Consider the following 16564-nt stretch of genomic DNA (forward strand, 5'->3'; position numbering starts at 1 on the left):
TCACTGTACAGTGTTATTCCGAAGTTTTGAACAAAGCGACTTCGGATGAAGCCTCCAAGGCTCGCTTCCCTCAACACAGACAATGGCCTAACAGACACGCACATTACACCTCCCTGCTGATCCGTGAGGACACCCTGTACAATGCTTTAACCCCTTCCTGACCACCCAACATAAATACACCTTGGTGGGTGGGTATTTAAATATGGCGACCGATCGTGAGTACCGTAGCTGCTGTTTTAAACAGCAGACACCTGGGGCTAATGTATGTGATTTACGATAACCCCTCAGGTGCCTTGGTGAAATGTGACCATGCATCGGCTCCCCCTTGGTGCTCCTCAATGAGCGACGGCTGCAACAGCTGTCTTCCTATGAAGACCCTACCTATGCATTGGAGACTATTGGGGGAGCAATAAAGTGTACAAAATATATAAGTCCAAGGCACAACCAACTGTAATATAAATCTGGACTGCCAACGGTAAAGACGCAACCAGCCGTGCACAAATGTAGCAAAAGGAAAAGCTGCAGCACATCCGATGTGGTGAAAGAGAAAAGTGGTCTTTATTCACCCGTACGACGTTTCAGTCCACTTCCTGGGACTGTTATCAAGCAATGGATACACAGTCTCAGTACATAATTTATAGGGTCTCCATAGATTTACATAATTAATGATCACGTTACATGATTTCATATAATCGCCATAAAAAAACTACAAAGTGCATAAGCTCTCATAAAATTCCTAATAAAGTGCAATGTGCCAAAGTGCTCACATGTAATTAGAGTTGAGCGGACACCTGGATGTTCGGCCGAACTTCCCGGAAATGTTCGGGTTCGGGATCCGAACCCGATCCGAACTTCGTCCCGAACCCGAACCCCATTGAAGTCAATGGGGACCCGAACTTTTCGGCACTAAAAAGGCTGTAAAACAGCCCAGGAAAGGGCTAGAGGGCTGCAAAAGGCAGCAACATGTAGGTAAATCCCCTGCAAACAAATGTGGATAAGGAAATTAATTAAAATAAAAATTAACCAAAATCAATTGGAGAGAGGTCCCATAGCAGAGAATCTGGCTTCACGTCACCCACCACTGGAACAGTCCATTCTCAGATATTTAGGCCCCGGCACCCAAGCAGAGGAGAGAGGTGCCGTAACAGAGAATCTGTCTTCATGTCAGCAGAGAATCAGTCTGCATGTCATAGCAGAGAATCAGTCTGCATGTCATAGCAGAGAATCAGGCTTCACGTCAGCCACCACTGCATCAGTCCATTTTCATAAATTTAGGCCCAGCACCCAGGCAGAGGAGAGAGGTCCCGTAACAGACAATCAGTCTTCATATCATAGCAGAGAATCAGTCTTCATATCATAGCAGAGAATCAGGCTTCACGTCAGCCACCAATGCAACAGTCCATTGTCAGATATTTAGGCCTAGCACCCAGGCAGAGGAGAGAGGTCCCGTAACAGACAATCTGTCTTCATGTCCGCAGAGAATCAGTCTTCATATCATAGCAGAGAATCAGGCTTCACGTCACCCACCACTGCAACAGTCCATTTTCATAAATTTAGGCCCAGCACCCAGGCAGAGGAGAGAGGTCCCGTAACAGACAATCTGGCTTCATGTCGGCAGAGAATCAGTCTGCATGTCCTAGCAGAGAATCAGGCTTCACGTCACCCACCACTGTAACAGTCCATTTTCATAAATTTAGGCCAAGCACCCAGGCAGAGGAGAGAGGTTCCGTAACACAGAATCTGGCTTCATGTCATCAGAGAATCAGTCTTCATATCATAGCAGAGAATCAGGCTTCACGTCACCCACCACTGCAACAGTCCATTGTCAGATATTTAGGCCCAGCACCCAGGCAGAGGAGAGAGGTCCCGTAACAGACAATCTGGCTTCATGTCAGCAGAGAATCAGTCTGCATGTCCTAGCAGAGAATCAGGCTTCACGTCAGCCACCACTGCAACAGTCCATTTTCATAAATTTAGGCCCAGCACCCAGGCAGAGGAGAGAGGTCCCGTAACAGACAACCTGGCTTCATGTCGACAGAGAATCAGTCTGCATGTCCTAGCAGAGAATCAGGCTTCACGTCACCCACCACTGTAACAGTCCATTTTCATAAATTTAGGCCCAGCACCCAGGCAGAGGAGAGAGGTCCCGTAACAGACAATCTGGCTTCATGTCAGCAGAGAATCAGTCTTCATATCATAGCAGAGAATCAGGCTTCACGTCACCCACCACTGCAACAGTCCATTTTCATAAATTTAGGCCCAGCACCCAGGCAGAGGAGAGAGGTCCCGTAACAGACAATCTGGCTTCATGTCGGCAGAGAATCAGTCTGCATGTCCTAGCAGAGAATCAGGCTTCACGTCACCCACCACTGTAACAGTCCATTTTCATAAATTTAGACCAAGCACCCAGGCAGAGGAGAGAGGTTCCGTAATACAGAATCTGGCTTCATGTCAGCAGAGAATCAGTCTTCATATCATAGCAGAGAATCAGGCTTCACGTCACCTACCACTGCAACAGTCCATTGTCAGATATTTAGGCCCAGCACCCAGGCAGAGGATAGAGGTCCCGTAAAAGACAATCTGGCTTCATGTCAGCAGAGAATCCGTCTGCATGTCCTAGCAGAGAATCAGGCTTCACGTCAGCCACCACTGCAACAGTCCATTGTCAGATATTTAGGCCCAGCACCCAGGCAGAGGAGAGAGGTCCCGTAACAACAATCTGGCTTCATGTCAGCAGAGAATCAGTCTTCATATCATAGCAGAGAATCAGGCTTCACGTCAGCCACCAATGCAACAGTCCATTGTCAGATATTTAGGCCCAGCACCCAGGCAGAGGAGAGAGGTCCCCTAACAGACAATCTGGCTTCATGTCAGCAGAGAATCAGTCTTCATATCATAGCAGAGAATCAGGCTTCACGTCACCCACCACTGTAACAGTCCATTTTCATAAATTTAGGCCAAGCACCCAGGCAGAGGAGAGAGGTCCCGTAACAGACAATCTGGCTTCATGTCAGCAGAGAATCAGTCTTCATATCATAGCAGAGAATCAGGCTTCACGTCAGCCACCAATGCAACAGTCCATTGTCAGATATTTAGGCCCAGCACCCAGGCAGAGGAGAGAGGTCCCGTAACAGACAATCTGGCTTCATGTCAGCAGAGAATCAGTCTTCATATCATAGCAGAGAATCAGGCTTCACGTCACCCACCACTGTAACAGTCCATTTTCATAAATTTAGGCCAAGCACCCAGGCAGAGGAGAGAGGTCCCGTAACAGACAATCTGGCTTCATGTCAGCAGAGAATCAGTCTTCATATCATAGCAGAGAATCAGGCTTCACGTCAGCCACCAATGCAACAGTCCATTGTCAGATATTTAGGCCCAGCACCCAGGCAGAGGAGAGAGGTCCCGTAACAGACAATCTGGCTTCATGTCAGCAGAGAATCAGTCTTCATATCATAGCAGAGAATCAGGCTTCACGTCACCCACCACTGCAACAGTCCATTTTCATAAATTTAGGCCCAGCACCCAGGCAGAGGAGAGAGGTCCCGTAACAGACAATCTGGCTTCATGTCGGCAGAGAATCAGTCTGCATGTCCTAGCAGAGAATCAGGCTTCACGTCACCCACCACTGTAACAGTCCATTTTCATAAATTTAGGCCAAGCACCCAGGCAGAGGAGAGAGGTCCCATAACAGACAATCTGGCTTCATGTCGGCAGAGAATCAGTCTGCATGTCCTAGCAGAGAATCAGGCTTCACGTCACCCACCACTGCAACAGTCCATTTTCATAAATTTAGGCCCAGCACCCAGGCAGAGGAGAGAGGTCCCGTAACAGACAATCTGGCTTCATGTCAGCAGAGAATCAGTCTGCATGTCCTAGCAGAGAATCAGGCTTCACGTCACCCACCATTGCAACAGTCCATTGTCAGATATTTAGGCCCAGCACCCAGGCAGAGGAGAGAGGTCCCGTAACAGACAATCTGGCTTCATGTCAGCAGAGAATCAGTCTTCATATCATAGCAGAGAATCAGGCTTCACGTCACCCACCACTGCAACAGTCCATTTTCATAAATTTAGGCCCAGCACCCAGGCAGAGGAGAGAGGTCCCGTAACAGACAATCTGGCTTCATGTCAGGCAGAGAATCAGTCTGCATGTCCTAGCAGAGAATCAGGCTTCACGTCACCCACCACTGTAACAGTCCATTTTCATAAATTTAGGCCAAGCACCCAGGCAGAGGAGAGAGGTTCCGTAACACAGAATCTGGCTTCATGTCAGCAGAGAATCAGTCTTCATATCATAGCAGAGAATCAGGCTTCACGTCACCCACCACTGCAACAGTCCATTGTCAGATATTTAGGCCCAGCACCCAGGCAGAGGAGAGAGGTCCCGTAACAGACAATCTGGCTTCATGTCAGCAGAGAATCTGTCTTCATATCATAGCAGAGAATCAGGCTTCACGTCAGCCACCAATGCAACAGTCCATTGTCAGATATTTAGGCCCAGCACCCAGGCAGAGGAGAGAGGTCCCGTAACAGACAATCTGGCTTCATGTATGCAGAGAATCAGTCTGCATGTCATAGCAGAGAATCAGGCTTCACGTCACCCACCACTGCAACAGTCCATTTTCATAAATTTAGGCCCAGCACCCAGGCAGAGGAGAGAGGTCCCGTAACAGAGGATCTGGCTTCATGTCAGCAGAGAATCAGTCTGCATGTCCTAGCAGAGAATCAGGCTTCACGTCAGCCACCACTGCAACAGTCCATTGGCATATATTTAAGCCCTGGCAGAGGAGAGTGGTCCCGTAACAGAGAATCTGGCTTCATGTCAGCAGAGAATTAGTCTGCATGTCATAGCAGAGAATCAGGCTTCACGTCACCCAACATTGGAACAGTCCATTGGCATATATTTAGGCCCCGGCACCCAGACAGAGGAGAGGTTCATTCAACTTTGGGTAGCCTCGCAATATAATGGTAAAATGAAAATAAAAATAGGATTGAATGAGGAAGTGCCCTGGAGTACAATAATATATGGTTAAGGGGAGGTAGTTAATGTCTAATCTGGACAAGGGACGGACAGGTCCTGTGGGATCCATGCCTGGTTCATTTTTATGAACGTCAGCTTGTCCACATTGGCTGTAGACAGGCGGCTGCGTTTGTCTGTAATGACGCCCCCTGCCGTGCTGAATACACGTTCAGACAAAACGCTGGCCGCCGGGCAGGCCAGCACCTCCAAGGCATAAAAGGCTAGCTCTGGCCACGTGGACAATTTAGAGACCCAGAAGTTGAATGGGGCCGAACCATCAGTCAGTACGTGGAGGGGTGTGCACACGTACTGTTCCACCATGTTAGTGAAATGTTGCCTCCTGCTAACACGTTGCGTATCAGGTGGTGGTGCAGTTAGCTGTGGCGTGTTGACAAAACTTTTCCACATCTCTGCCATGCTAACCCTGCCCTCAGAGGAGCTGGCCGTGACACAGCTGCCTTGGCGACCTCTTGCTCCTCCTCTGCCTTGGCCTTGGGCTTCCACTTGTTCCCCTGTGACATTTGGGAATGCTCTAAGTAGCGCGTCTACCAACGTGCGCTTGTACTCGCGCATCTTCCTATCACGCTCCAGTGCAGGAAGTAAGGTAGGGCACATTGTCTTTGTAGCGTGGATCCAGCAGGGTGGCAACCCAGTAGTCCGCACACGTTAAAATGTGGGCAACTCTGCTGTCGTTGCGCAGGCACTGCAGCATGTAGTCGCTCATGTGTGCCAGGCTGCCCAGGGGTAAGGACAAGCTGTCCTCTGTGGGAGGCGTATCGTCATCGTCCTGCCTTTCCCCCCAGCCACGCACCAGTGATGGGCCCGAGCTGCGTTGGGTGCCACCCCGCTGTGACCATGCTTCATCCTCATCCTCCTCCACCTCCTCCTCATCCTCGTCCTCCAGTAGTGGGCCCTGGCTGGCCACATTTGTACCTGGCCTCTGCTGTTGCAAAAAACCTCCCTCTGAGTCACTTCGAAGAGACTGGCCTGAAAGTGCTAAAAATGACCCCTCTTCCTCCTCCTCCTCCTGGGCCACCTCCTCTTCCATCATCGCCCTAAGTGTTTTCTCAAGGAGACATAGAAGTGGTATTGTAACGTTGATAACGGCGTCATCGCCACTGGCCATGTTGGTGGAGTACTCGAAACAGCGCAACAGGGCACACAGGTCTCACATGGAGGCCCAGTCATTGGTGGTGAAGTGGTGCTGTTCCACAGTGCGACTGACCCGTGCGTGCTGCAGCTGAAACTCCACTATGGCCTGCTGCTGCTCACACAGTCTGTCCAGCATGTGCAAGGTGGAGTTCCACCTGGTGGGCACGTCGCATATGAGGCGGTGAGCGGGAAAGCCGAAGTTACGCTGTAGCGCAGACAGATGAGCAGCGGCAGGATGTGAACGCCGGAAGCGCGAACAGACGGCCCGCACTTTATGCAGCAGCTCTGACATGTCGGGGTAGTTGTGAATGAACTTCTGCACCACCAAATTCAGCACATGCGCCAGGCAAGGGATGTGCGTCAAACCGGCTAGTCCCAGAGCTGCAACGAGATTTCGCCCATTATCGCACACCACCAGGCCGGGCTTGAGGCTCACCGGCAGCAACCACTCGTCGGTCTGTTGTTCTATACCCCGCCACAACTCCTGTTCGGTGTGGGGCCTGTCCCCCAAACATATGAGTTTCAGAATGGCCTGCTGACGTTTACCCCGGGCTGTGCTGAAGTTGGTGGTGAAGGTGTGTGGCTGACTGGATGAGCAGGTGGAAGAAGAGGAGGAGGAAGCCGAGAAGGAGGAGGTGGCAACAGGAGGCAAAGAATGTTGCCCTGCGATCCTTGGCGGCGGAAGGACGTGCGCTAAACAGCTCTCCGCCTGGGGCCCAGCTGCCACTACATTTACCCAGTGTGCAGTTAGGGAGATATAGCGTCCCTGGCCGTGCTTACTGGTCCACGTATCTGTGGTTAGGTGGACCTTGCTACAGATGGCGTTGCGCAGTGCACACTTGATTTTATCGGATACTTGGTTGTGCAGGGAAGGCACGGCTCTCTTGGAGAAGTAGTGGCGGCTGGGAACAACATACTGTGGGACAGCAAGTGACATGAGCTGTTTGAAGCTGTCTGTGTCCACCAGCCTAAATGACAGCATTTCATAGGCCAGTAGTTTAGAAATGCTGGCATTCAGGGCCAGGGATCGAGGGTGGCTAGGTGGGAATTTACGCTTTCTCTCAAATGTTTGTGAGATGGAGAGCTGAACGCTGCCATGTGACATGGTTGAGACGCTTGGTGACGGAGGTGGTGGTGGTGTTGGTGGTACATCCCCTGTTTGCTGGTGCCAACGTTCCTCCAGAGGCGGAGGAAGAGGCAGAGGCGGCAGCAGCAGAAGAGGCCGAGGCGGCAGCAGCAGAAGAGGTAGCAGGGGGAGTCTGAGCGACTTCCTTGTTTTTAAGGTGTTTACTCCACTGCAGTTCATGCTTTGCATGCAGGTGCCTGGTCATGCAGGTTGTGCTAAGGTTCAGAACGTTAATGCCTCGCTTCAGGCTCTGATGGCACAGCGTGCAAACCACTCGGGTCTTGTCGTCAGCACATTGTTTGAAGAAGTGCCATGCCAGGGAACTCCTTGAAGCTGCCTTTGGGGTGCTCGGTCCAAGATGGCGGCGGTCAGTAGCAGGCGGAGTCTCTTGGCGGCGGGTGTTCTGCTTTTGCCCACTGCTCCCTCTTTTGCTACGCTGTTGGCTCGGTCTCACCACTGCCTCTTCCTCTGAACTGTGAAAGTCAGTGGCACGACCTTCATTCCATGTGGGGTCTAGGACCTCATCGTCCCCTGCATCGTCTTCCACCCAGTCTTGATCCCTGACCTCCTGTTCAGTCTGCACACTGCAGAAAGACGGAGCAGTTGGCACCTGTGTTTCGTCATCATCAGAGACATGCTGAGGTGGTATTCCCATGTCCTCATCATCAGGAAACATAAGTGGTTGTGCGTCAGTGCATTCTATGTCTTTCACCGCTGGGAAGGGCTAGGTGGATGCCCTTGGGAAACCCTGCCAGCGGAGTCTTCAAACAGCATAAGAGACTGCTGCATAACTTGAGGCTGAGACAGTTTCCCTGGTATGCATGGGGGTGATGTGACTGATGGGGTTGGTTTTCAGGCGCCATCTGTGTGCTTTCTGCAGAAGACTGGGTGGGAGATAATGTGAACGTGCTGGATCCACTGTCGGCCACCCAATTGACTAATGCCTGTACCTGCTCAGGCCTTACCATCCTTAGAACGGCATTGGGCCCCACCATATATCGCTGTAAATTCTGGCGGCTACTGGGACCTGAGGTAGTTGGTACACTAGGACGTGTGGATGTGGCAGAACGGCCACGTCCTCTCCCAGCACCAGAGGGTCCACTAACACCACCACGACCATGTCCACGTCCGCGTCCCTTACTAGATGTTTTCCTCATTGTTATCGTTCACCACAACAACAAAAATATTATTTGGCCCAATGTATTGTATTCAAATTCAGCTGAATATAAATTTGAGGCCTAGTATTTAGGCGCTGGGTGACAGGTATAGATTTACTGACAGAATTAGACTTGGAAATGCACAGTAGCGTGTGTGTGAAGTTATTCTGAATGACCCTATGTGCACCTTGAATATTATATACCCTTTTAGGGATAGATTTAAAATAGCTCTGATACAGCAGAAACCACTAAATTAGGAAATTGCTAAATTGGGAATTGTATTTCAACCCAGAACAAAAAATGTGCTTTGACGGACACTAAATAACTTGCCCAGCCAGAACAGTACACCAGTAACGACAGATTTAGCGGGATATAAATTTGAGGCCTAGTATTTAGGCGCTGGGTGACAGGTATAGATTTACTGACAGAATTAGACTTGGAAATGCACAGTAGCGTGTGTGTGAAGTTATTCTGAATGACCCTATGTGCACCTTGAATATTATATACCCTTTTAGGGATAGATTTAAAATAGCGCTGATACAGCAGAAACCACTAAATTAGGAAATTGCTAAATTGGGAATTGTATTTCAACCCAGAACAAAAAATGTGCTTTGACGGACACTAAATAACTTGCCCAGCCAGAACAGTACACCAGTAACGATAGATTTAGCGGGATATAAATTTGAGGCCTAGTATTTAGGCGCTGGGTGACAGGTATAGATTTACTGACAGAATTAGACTGGGATATGGCCAAAAAATGACCACACTATTGCTGGTTAAATGCACTTGGTGTGACAGCTTGACCAACCACACTACTGAGGGTTAAATGCACTTGGTGACGGGCACAGCTTGCCCCTGATGTAGTATATGGCCAAAAAATAAACAGACTATTGCTGGTTAAATGCACTGGTGTGACAGCTTGACCAACCACACTACTGAGGGTTAAATGCACTTGGTGACGGGCGCAGCTTGCCCCTGATGTAGTATATGGCCAAAAAATAAATAGACTATTGCTGGTTAAATGCACTTGGTGTGACAGCTTCACCCTGATGTAGGCTTTAGCCAAAAAACAACCACACCATTGAGGGTTAAATGCACTTGGTGACGGGCGCAGCTTGCCCCTGATGTAGTATATGGCCAAAAAATAAACAGACTATTGCTGGTTAAATGCACTTGGTGTGACAGCTTCACCCTGATGTAGGCTTTAGCCAAAAAACAACCACACCATTGAGGGTTAAATGCACTTGGTCGCAGCTTGTGCTGGCGCACCACAAGACACAAAATGGCCGCCGATCACCCCAGAAAAAAGTGACTGACAAACGGTCTGGGCAGCCTGAAAACAGTGAGCAATTGAGTATCAGCAGCTCAATGACCCACAGCTGCAGATCGATCAATAATCAAGTCCTTTGGAGGAGTAAGGCCCCATGCACACGGCCGTGTTTCACGGCCGTGTGCGGGCCGTGGAACCGCGGCCTGGATCCCTCCTGAGAGCAGGAGCGCACGGCGTCACTGGTTGCTATGACGGTGTGCGCTCCCTGCTTCCGCCGCAATACAGTAATACACTGGTATGATCTATACCAGTGTATTACTGTACTGTGCCGGCAGCAGGGAGCGCACGGCGTCATAGCAACCAGTGACGCCGTGCGCTCCTGCTCTCAGGAGGGATCCAGGCCGCGGTTCCACGGCCCGCACACGGCTGTGAAACACGGCCATGTGCATGGGGCCTTAATCTGCCTAATCTCGCCCTACTGTCGCAGCCGCAACCTCTCCCTATGCTAATCCGAGCAGAGTGACGGGCGGCGCTATGTGACTCCAGCTTAAATAGAGGCTGGGTCACATGGTGCTCTGGCTAATCACAGCCATGCCAATAGTAGGCATGGCTGTGATGGCCTCTTGGGGCAAGTAGTATGACGCTTGTTGATTGGCTGCTTTGCAGCCTTTCAAAAAGCGCCAAGAAAGCGTCACAAAAGCGCCAAGAAAGCGACGAACACCGAACCCGAACCCGGACTTTTATGAAAATGTCCGGGTTCGGGTCCGTGTCACGGACACCCCAAAATTCGGTACGAACCCGAACTATACAGTTCGAGTTCGCTCATCCCTACATGTAATATCTAATTATCTATAAACATCAACATAACTCTGCTTCATGTTTCTTTAATAATTTTATACGGTCGCCACCTGTTCTGGGAAGAGGAACTTAATCTATTATCATAAATTTGAGATCACGTCAGATAATGTCTTATGCTATATATAGTTACAAACCGGTTTCCAAAAAAGTTGGGACACTATACAAATCGTGAATAAAAACTGAATGCAATGATGTGGAGGTGCCAACTTCTAATATTTTATTCAGAATAGAACATAAATCACGGAACAAAAGTTTAAACTGAGAAAATGTACCATTTTAAGGGAAAAATGTGTTGAATCAGAATTTCATGGTGTCAACAAATACCCAAAAAGTTGGGACAAGGCCATTTTCACCACTGTGTGGCATCTCCCCTTCTTCTTACAACACTCAACAGACGTCTGGGGACCGAGGAGACCAGTTTCTCAAGTTTAGAAATAGGAATGCTCTCCGATTCTTGTCTAATACAGGCCTCTAACTGTTCAATCGTCTTGGGCCTTCTTTGTTGCACCTTCCTCTTTATGATGAGCCAAATGTTCTCTATAGGTGAAAGTTTTGGACTGCAGACTGGCCATTTCTGTACCCGGATCCTTCTCCTACGCAGCCATGATGTTGTGATTGATGCAGAATGTGGTCTGGCATTATCTTGTTGAAAAATGCAGGGTCTTCCCTGAAAGAGATGACGTCTGGATGGGAGCATATGTTGTTCTAGAACCTGAATATATTTTTCTGCATTGATGGTGCCTTTCCAGACATGCAAGCTGCCCATGCCACACACACTCATGCAACCCCATACCATCAGAGATACAGGCTTCTGAACTGAGCGTTGATAACAACTTGGGTTGTCCTTGTCCTCTTTGGTCCGGATGACATGGCGTCCCAGATTTCCAAAAAGAACTTCGAATCGTGACTCGTCTGACCACAGAACAGTCTTCCATTTTGCCACACTCCATTTTAAATGATCCCTGGCCCAGTGAAAACGCCTGAGCTTGTTGATCTTGCTTAGAAATGGCTTCTTCTTTGCACTGTAGAGTTTCAGCTGGCAACGGCGGATGGCACGGTAGATTGTGTTCACTGACAATGGTTTCTGGAAGTATTCCTGAGCCCATTCTGTGATTTCCTTTACAGTAGCATTCCTGTTTGTTGTGCAGTGTCGTTTAAGGGCCCGGAGATCACGGGCATCCAGTATGGTTTTACGGCCTTGACCCTTACGCACAGTGATTGTTCCAGATTCTCTGAATCTTCGGATGATGTTATGCACAGTTGATGATGATAGATGCAAAGTCTTTGCAATTTTTCGCTGGGTAACACCTTTCTGATATTGCTCCACTATCTTTCTGCGCAACATTGTGGGAATTGGTGATCCTCTACCCATCTTGGCTTCTGAGAGACACTGCCACTCTGAGAAGCTCTTTTTATACCCAATCATGTTGCCAATTGACCTAATTAGTGTTAATTGGTCTTCCAGCTCTTCGTTATGCTCAAATTTACTTTTCCCAGCCTCTTATTACTACTTGTCCCAACTTTTTGGGGATTTGTTGACACCGTGAAAATTTGAATCAACGTATTTTTCCTTTAAAATGATACATTTACTCGGATTAAACGTTTGATCTGTCATCTACGTTCTATTACAAATAAAATATTGACATTTGCCATCTCCACATCATTGCATTTAGTTTTTATTCACAATTTGTTTAGTGTCCCAACTTTTTTGGAATCCGGTTTGTACAACAGCAAGCGATCAAAAAGGCGTTTGCCCACCAAAATAGTACCAATCTAACAGTCACCTCATTGCACAAAGAATGAGCCCCTACCTGAGACAATTACACAAAAAAAAACAAAAAACTGTGGCTCAGAATATGGAGACACTAAAACATCATTTTTTTTGGTTTGAAAAAAGCTGTTATTGTGTAAAACTTACATAAATAGAAAAAAAAAGTATACATATTTGGTATCGCCGCGTTCGTATCGACCGGCTCTATAAAAATATCACATGACCTAACCTCTCAGATGAACACCGCAAAAAAATATAAAAACTGTGCTAAATAAACCATTTTTTGTCACCTTACCTCACAAAAAGTGTAATAGCAAGCGATCAAAAAGTCATATGCCAATCAAACCTTTATCTCATCCCACAAAAAATGAGACCCTACCTAAGACAATCGCCCAAAAACAGAAAAAACTATGGCTCTCAGAATATGGAGACACTAAAACATGATTTTGTTTAAAAAATTATATTATTGTGTAAAACTTACATAAATAAAAAAAAAAGTATACATATTAGGTATCGCCGCATCCGTGACAACCTGGTCTATAAAAATATCACATGCTCTAACCTGTCAGATGAATGTTGTAAATAACAAAAAATAAAAACGGTGCCAAAACAGCTATTGTTATCTTGCCTCACAAAAAGTGTAAACTAGAGCAACCAAAAATCATATGTACCCTAAACTAGTACCTACAATACTGCCACCCTATCCCGTAGTTTCTAAAATGGGGCCACTTTTTTGGAGTTTCTACTCTAGGGGTGCATCAGGGGGGCTTCAAATGGGACATGATGTCAAGAAAACCAGTCCTGCAAAATCTGCCTTCCAAAAACCGTATGGCATTCCTTTCCTTCTGCGCCCTGCCGTGTGCCCGTACAGCTGTTTACGACCACATATGGGGTGTTTCTATAAACTACAGAATCAGGGCCATAAATATTGAGTTTTGTTTGGCTGTTAACCCTTGCTTTGTTACTCGGAAAAATTGATTAAAATGGAAGATTTGCCCAAAAATTTAAATTCTGAAATTTCACCTCCATTTGTCAATAACTCTTGTGGAACACCTAAAGGGTTAACAACGTTTGTAAAATCAGTTTTGAATACCTTGAGGGGTGTAGTTTCTTAGATGGGGTCACTTTTATAGAGTTTCTACTCCAAGGGTGCATCAGGGGGGCTTCAAATGGGACATGGTGTAAAAAAAAAAACAGTCCAGCAAAACCTGCCTTCCAAAAACCGTATGGCATTCCTTTCCTTCTGCACCCTGCCGTGTGCCCATACAGCGGTTTACGACCACATATGGGGTGTTTCTGTGAACTACAGAATCAGGGCCATAAATAGTGAGTTTGGTTTGGCTGTTAACCTTTGCTTTGTAACTGGAAAAAAAATATTAAAATGGAAAATCTGCCAAAAAATTGAAATTGTATCTCTATTTTCCATTAATTCTTGTGGAACACCTAAAGGGTTAACAAAGTTTGTAAATAGTTTTGAATACCTTAAGGGGTGTAGTTTCTAAAATGGGGTCATTTTTGGGTGGTTTCTATTATGTAAGCCTCGCAAAGTGACTTCAGACCTGAACTGGTCCGTAAAAATAGGTTTTTTGAAAATTTCGGAAAAATTTGAAGATTTGCTTCTAAACTTCTAAGCCTTGTAACATCCCCAAAAAATAAAATATCATTCCCAAAATGATCCAAACATGAAGTAGACATATGGGGAATGTAAAGTAATAACTATTTTTGGAGGTATTACTATGTATTATAGAAGTAGAGAAATTGAAACTTGGAAATTTGCAAATTTTTAAAAAATTTTGTTTGGTAAGGTATTTTTTTATAAATAAAAATGATTTTTTTTTTACTTCATTTTACCAGTGTCATGAAGTATAATATGTGAGGAAAAAACAATCTCAGAATGGCCTGGATAAGTCAAAGTGTTTTAAAGTTATCAGCACTTAAAATGACACTGGTCAGATTTGCAAAAAATGGCCTGGTCCTTAAAGGGATTCTGTCACCTCCCCTCAGCCAAAAAACGATTTAAAAGCAGCCATGCAGCACAGCTTACCTGGATTAGGCTGTGCTCTTTTATCTTGAAATCCGTCCAGCAGTTAGTGCAAAAAACGACTTTGATCGATATGTAAATGTGTCCTGAAGGTGCCCAGAGGGGCGTTTTTTTCTTCTTAGTGAGCCCAGTACCGCCCCTCTTTCAGTGCCCAGCCCGCCTTCCTTGTACTTTCTAACCGCCGCCCCCAGCCTGCCACAGCCTCTCCTGCCTCTCCTCCCCCTCCCTCACGCCGAACGAAGTCTCGCACAGGCGCAGTACCCACTGAGGGCTGCGCCTGTGCGATCATCAGGAGACTGAGGGCGGCAGCTTCATCTTCGTCACTGGGCATGCGCCGAGCCCAGTGACGTCCGATATTAGCTCTTTCCCTCAGTCAGCCTGGTAGGAAGCGCAGAGGATTGCCGATCGGCTGCTGCACCCTGCGCTTTCTCCAGTCTGCCTGCCACAGTGAAGACGGCCAGCGATTTCTTTCCCCACCCTCCCTTCAGGAAAGAAATAAGTATTTGTTGGGGCGAATTAGGTATTATTATATTAAGTAAAGGCAGGCAGACTGGAGAAAGCGCAGGGTGCAGCAGCCGATCGGCAATCCTCTGCGCTTCCTACCAGGCTGACTGAGGGAAAGAGCTAATATCGGACGTCACTGGGCTCGGCGCATGCCCAGTGACGAAGATGAAGCTGCCGCCCTCAGTCTCCTGATGATCGCACAGGCGCAGCCCTCAGTGGGTACTGCGCCTGTGCGAGACTTCGTTCGGCGTGAGGGAGGGGGAGGAGAGGCAGGAGAGGCTGTGGCAGGCTGGGGGCGGCGGTTAGAAAGTACAAGGAAGGCGGGCTGGGCACTGAAAGAGGGGCGGTACTGGGCTCACTAAGAAGAAAAAAACGCCCCTCTGGGCACCTTCAGGACACATTTACATATCGATCAAAGTCGTTTTTTGCACTAACTGCTGGACGGATTTCAAGATAAAAGAGCACAGCTTAATCCAGGTAAGCTGTGCTGCATGGCTGCTTTTAAATCGTTTTTTGGCTGAGGGGAGGTGACAGAATCCCTTTAAGGTGAAATAGGGCTGAGTCCTTAAGGGGTTAAGTAATAGTGTGCAGGTATTATTTGTATGGTAGTATGATTGTATATGTGCAGGTAGTAGCCTTATCATGTCATTTTTGTTCTCCAGTTTGTGTCTAAAGATATCTTGGATTGCCAAGGAAAAAGAAAAAAATCAAGTTGGCAATGGGGTCGCCCATCTACTTTCTCTCCTACAAAGGATAAGTGGTAGGGTGGGTGAACAAGCATTCGGTAGTCTTAAAGGATTATTCTCATCTCAGCTTTTCATGTCAAAGATTGTAATAAACACAGAAAGTGACAGATAGGGGTGCACAGACTTATAGAAATAGCCCATAAAAGTAAATGGGAGGTGCACAAACATCGTAGCACAGCAAGCTGTTTCCAAAGCCATTTCCGTAATTCTGCCTACCACTGGCCAGTGCTAACTGTGGTTATTCCCATCTCTGCTATGAAAGACTGAGATGGGAATAACCCTTTAACCTCAAATGAGCGACATGTAATGGTCAGAGCTAACACATGGAAGGAACCACATTATAAAATACCTTAAGGGAAATGTGTCACCAAAAATTATATTAGCCAGTTTAAACCAGATAGTAACATCTTTTTTTCTGTTTTTATTTTCTGATCACAGATTTATTTAATTTCCGGAACGATATTTTGGGGGCTGCCATCTTGCCTGAGCTGTGCTTAGCAGCATTTACACAGCATTAAATAATTGCTTTGCAGCAGCCACTTGGGCCATAGACACAATGACAGGAGGGGACCCTATTGCCTTCTATGGGAGAGTTTTCTAGGCCTGACCTATGCAGAGGTGGAAAGAATAGATAAGCTCTGACAATCACATATTGTGAATAGTGGATCTTGTCTTATCTATACACAGAGGGGATATCATTACAGGCTGGATTCGAATGAGTTAACTTCAGTAAAATGATCTGTACAGACCAAAAAGTGGCACCAATTATTATAGTGCAAAAACTGCAGGATTTTTTGTTTTAGTTTAAAGGGATTCTGTCACCTCGTTTATAGCCCATAGAGCTGCGGACATGCACGGCTAAATCGCTGCTAGCATGTCCGCAATATACCTGTTCCATAGCGCTGTGTGCTTTTATT

Source organism: Bufo gargarizans, chromosome 6 (genome assembly GCF_014858855.1).
Source record: "Bufo gargarizans isolate SCDJY-AF-19 chromosome 6, ASM1485885v1, whole genome shotgun sequence".
NCBI classification, from domain to species: Eukaryota; Metazoa; Chordata; class Amphibia; order Anura; family Bufonidae; genus Bufo; species Bufo gargarizans.